The 5,375-nt window shown below is 41.3% G+C and overlaps 1 pseudogene; it reads right to left on the reverse strand.

Moving 5' to 3' along the window:
* Window positions 1-3,553: 3,553 nt before the first annotated feature.
* LOC102847163 lies at window positions 3,554-4,274 on the reverse strand (annotated as a pseudogene).
* Window positions 4,275-5,375: the final 1,101 nt, after the last annotated feature.

Here is a 5,375-nt window from a genome sequence, read left to right on the forward strand (position 1 = left end):
AATTTTTATATTGTTACTGAAGATATTTTGATTTGCACCTTGGGTAGGGTGTGCATCAAGGATTTGTCCTATCTTCATCTCTTTTCAATCTATATGTGGAACAGATTATCTGGGAGGCTGGGTTCTATGAGAAGTGTGGCATCAGGATTGGAGGTAAACTCATCAACAATCTGCGTTATGCAGATGACACAATCCTGCTTGCTGAAACTGAGGAGGACCTGAAATGCTTGCTGCAGAATATCAAGAAATGCAGCCTTCAGTATGGGTTGAGGCTCAACATCAAGAAAACAAAGATTCTCACCACTGAGCCAATCAGCAGCATCATGATAGACGGTAAAAAAGATTGAGATTGTTGACAGCTTCTGTTTGCTTTGCTCTATAATCAAGATTCTTGGTACCAGCAGCCAGGAAATTAAAAGATGAATTGCATTGGGAAAATCTGCTTGTCAGAGATGTCTCCAAAGTACTGAAGAGCAACGATGTCAGTCTGGAGACTAAGATTTGCCTGATACAGACCATGGTCTTTGCAATTACTTGTTATGCATCAGAGATCTGGACAATGACTAGGGATAGAAGCAGGGTTGACGTATTTGAGCTGTGGTGCTCGAGAGAGTATTGAATATACCATGGACTGCTAGGAGAACAAATAGGTTCATCTTGGAGAGGGTGAATCCAGGTTGCTCCTTGGAGGCAAGGATTCTGAAGCTTCATATGACATACTTTGGACATGTTGTAAGGTAGGATCAGTCCTTGGAGAGGAATGTCATGCTTGGGAGGGTAGACAGACAGCGCTATGAGATGGATTGATTCAGTCACTGGGGGTAGGTGTGTTGGAGACAGGAAGATTGGCACAGGACAGAGCAGGGTTTAGGGCTGTTGTACATAGGGTCGCTATAAGTTGCAGGCGACTTGACAGCACATAAGAACAACAAGCTCGATCTCAAACGTTTTTTCAAGTGTTTGTTGATAATCCAAATGTCTAATTCAAGGAAATGTTTTTTCATGTCCTCTGCACATTTTTCAATTGCATTATGGTTTTGTTATTGAGGAGCTGGAGTTTTCTATAAACTTTAGACATTATTCTGGCCAGATATATCATTGCCCATAATATAATCGCCCCCCACCGAGTCTGTAGATTTTCTTTTCTCTCTCTTGGTGAAGTCTTTTAATGCAGCTAAAGATTGAATTATTAGAAGGTCTCAATAATCAACTTTATCTTCTGATGATTGTGCCTATTTGGTTATGTTTGATAGACTATTTATGCCATAGATTAGGGATCCTAAATGAACTCCATATGAGGAGGAATGTGGTATCAGGATTAGAGGAAGATTCAGCAACAACCTGCATTATGCAGATGACACAACCCTGCTTGCTGACTGAGGAGGACCTGAAGCACTTGCTGTGGAAGGTCTAGGACTTCAACCTTCAATATGGATTAAAGCTCAACATCAAGAAAACAAAGATTCTCACCACTAGGTCAATTGTCAGCATCATGATAGATGGTAAAGGGATTGGATTGTTAACAGTTTTAGTTTGGTTGGCTCCACAATACACACTCTTGGTACCAACAGTCAGGAAATCAAGAAACAAATTGCATTAGAAGAGTCAACCATCAGGGAGCTCTTTAGAGTACTGAAGAGCAAAGACATCAGTCAGGAGACTAAGGTGTGCCTGATCCAGGCCATAGTTTTCACAATTGCTTGTTATGTGTCAGAGAGCGGAACACTGATAGAATTGATGCCTTTGCACTGTGGTGCTGGAGAAAAGTGTTGAATATGCCATGGACTGCCAGGACAACAAACAAGCTTGTCCTACAGAGGGTAAAAGCAACCAAGAGGTTGCTCCTTGGAGGCAAGGATTCTGAGGCTTCATCTGACATACTTTGGGCATGTTGCAAGGATGGACTGGTTCTTGGAGAGGGATATCATGCTCGGCAGGGTGGATGGATGAAGAGAGGGAGATCATTGATGAGATGGACTGATATAGTGACTGGGATAATGAGGGTAGGTGTGTCAGAGACAGTAAAGTTGGCACAGGATAGAGTAGGTTTCAGGGCTGCTGCACATAAAGTCAGTATGATTCGCAATCCACTCAATGGCACATAACAGCAGCAACAGCAACAATAACTCTATGTTTAATGATCATTATGATTTTGGGTTTTACACTGAGATCTTTAATCTGTCTTGAGTTGGTGTTGTATGGTGTGAGGTACAGGTTTTATTTCATTTTTCTGTAAATGGATATCCAGTTTTATCATCACTATTTGTTAATTAGATTTCCCCCTCAACAATGGATTTCAGTTGTTCGTCTAAGATTAGCTATTTATAGATGGGTGGTTTACTTCTAGGTTTTCAGTTCTGTGTTGGTTGTTATAACAGTATTGATTACCATCAGTGTACGGTAGGTCCTGAAATAGGGCAGACCTCCTTCTTTATTCTTTTTCTTCAGTATCACTTTGCTCATTGGAGATCTTTTTTTTCTCTATAAAGTTGATTAATTTTTATCTCTTTAACAAATGATAATGAGATCTGTGTTGCATTGTATCTGTAGATTGCTTTTATAGTGACCTAGTGGTAAGAAGCTGTGTCACAATCCTGAAAGTGTGATTTGAATCCACCAGCTGCTCTTCAGAAGAAGGATGGACAGTCTCCTCCTATGTGATTAAACTGCCTCTGAAAACCCACCAGAGGGTCAGCTATGGGTTGGTTCCAACTCCACAGTAGATGACAACAACATCATGCATGACATGGTATTTTTTCCCCATTTGGAAGCTCTGGTGGTGTAGTCCACAGAGAATCGTGCTGCTAACTCAAAGGCTATGCTTTTCTGGCAGTTTGAATCCAGCAGCAGCTCCATGTGGGAGAAAGATGGGCACTCTCATTACACGCAATTTATAGTCTTAGGAATCCAATGAAATGTCAACCAGAAGTTGGTTCTGACTCGATGGCAATGAGTAACTTTGTTTTTGCTTCTTATTTACTTTTCTGGATGGATTTTATTTTCATTTCTTCTCTTGTTGCTTTGGCTAGGACTTCCAATACACTATTTAATAAGAATGGTGGTAAATGACATCCTTGTGGGGCTCATTTTCACAAAGGAAATATTTCAGTCTCTCCAGGGAGATTAATTCTCATTTGTTTTTTCTAATACATGCTCTTATGTGAAGGAACTCCTCCTACTTCTCCCCCGGTTTTGTGTATTTTATATAAGGATCACTGAAAACAAGCCTGTTCTCTCCAGTTGGTTTCAATGAATGGCTGGAATGCACCACATGCTACACCAGTTGAGGGTGAGAGTTTTCTAATAAACTTATTCTAATGTTAAAATTGCTCCCTTTCATATCAGCAGAAGGACCCCTTTCCAAGTTTAGTGAATAAGCGCTGTATTCAGTCTCTTGGGGGAAATTTCCAAGTTAACATGTTTCCCCTTTGCAAGGAGATGAGCTAAAAGGGGTAAGTTCTCTCTCCCAAAGAAATTATTAATGAGCAACAAGCATGCTCCGCTATCCTTGTGAGTCGGTGCTTAAAAGAACTACATCCTTAAACCACAGTTTTCAACATGCCACAGGAGCGGGACCCTTTCTCTCCCACCAGCAGTAGTGGGCCAGGGTGCAGATGGCCTTGTCCATCTTGTAAATGTCGTATTTCCTCTTGATCACGAAGCTTTATTTGTGGAAAGCCTGTAGTAGCTCATGTAACAGCTTCTCTGGTATCAGCATTTGTAGGTACTGCTTCTCCTGACAGTAATTGTCCACCTCATTGCCAGGAAATGGTGATGCCACTTAGCCAGGGGCACAGGGACCTGGTAGGTGTGGCCCCCCTTGAGGACAGGCACCAACCCAATCAAAGGGTCAGGGTTTTCGGAGCCTGGAGGAAGATGGCAGAAAGGTTGCATTCAATGGTTGCCTGTTCCTCTGCAGAAAGCAGCTTAGTATTTCTCAAACAGCTACCTTTTGAGTTTCCAGGGTCTGCACCATAAATATTCTGGCCAGCACCTTGCTTCCTCCTTTCATCATCATGTTGGTAAACTTGCTGACCAGTGGGTTGTCAGACATGGAGCTGGGTTTGGTTGCTGGGGCAGCTTTCATGACCTTAGTCTTCCTGAGTTCCCTTTCACACTTTTCCTGTTCACTCAGTGCTGCTACGGGCTTGCGGTCATACTTCTTGTCAGTCCAGGGATCCTGATACTCAAGGCCATAGTGGCCCCACTTCACCTTGAGTTAGCCCAGGAGCACCTGTAGCTCCCTGCACAGCTCTCACGGAGGGAGTGGCCATCCTGACTGGCCTTAAAGCCTCCATTCTAGTCCTATTATGCTTTGAGTTTTATTTACAATATTGGATTTCTTCAGATGCCTTTTCTGCATCAATTGATGATTAAGCCGTTCTTTTCCTTTATTAATGTGGTAGATTAGGGTGATTGTTTTTCTAATGTTAAACTACACCTGCACACTATGAATCTCATTTGACCATTTTGTGTAATTTTTTTAAATTGATACTAGATTCTACTGCCTAGAACTTTGTTGAGGGCTTTTGCATTTATGTTTGTGAGGGATATTAGTCTATAGTATTGTTGTTTTTAGTAGTCTTTCCCTGGGTTTGATAGGAGGGTTAAGCTTGCTGCACAGAATGAATTTGGGATAGTTCAGCTTTTTCTATATTCTAGAATAGTTTGAGTAGAATGCTTCACTGAATGTATGATGGAATTCACCTGTGAAGTCGTTTTAGCCAAGATTTATTTACTTAGAGGTTTTTACTTACCTGTTTAATTATTCTTTTGTGATGGATTAAGTTTTCTGCTTCATTCATTGAAACTTTAGGTAGGTAGGGCAATGAGTTTAAAAAAGTTTCTTGTCCTCCAGATTTTCATTGTTGTGTGCTGTCAAGCTGGAACTGACTCATAAACCTCCAGGATTTTCAGCACCAGTAAATGCCACAGGGGGAGATTTCCCCATCTTTCTCTCAGCTGGCAGATTTGAACCAACATGCCTTTGGGCTTGCAGTGCAACTTCTTACCACTAGGCCATTCTATTTTTTTTTACCCTTGTTGTTTTCATCTTTTCATTGTTAGATTTACCAGTGGTTTGTTTGTCTCATTAATCCTTTCAAAGAACTAAGCATTGTTAGTCTTGCTGTTCCTATTGTTTTTCTGCTTCATTTATTTCTGAGAGAAGTAGAAGGTTAAAGAAGAAATGAAAATCCTCAACACAATGGATTGATATGGTGAGGGTAGCAATGGGTTCGAGCGTGTCTCGGATTGTGGGGATGGTGTAGGATAGGGCAAGGGTTAAATCTGTTGTTCATAGAATTGCTGTGAGCCACAGAGAGAGAGCTCTGTTGGTCTAGTGGATAGAAAGTTATGCTACCAAGCATCTTATC

The sequence above is a fragment of the Elephantulus edwardii genome, unplaced genomic scaffold, assembly GCF_000299155.1.
Source record: "Elephantulus edwardii isolate Elephantulus edwardi_28Jun2011 unplaced genomic scaffold, EleEdw1.0 scaffold00042, whole genome shotgun sequence".
In the NCBI taxonomy this organism is placed as follows: domain Eukaryota; kingdom Metazoa; phylum Chordata; class Mammalia; order Macroscelidea; family Macroscelididae; genus Elephantulus; species Elephantulus edwardii.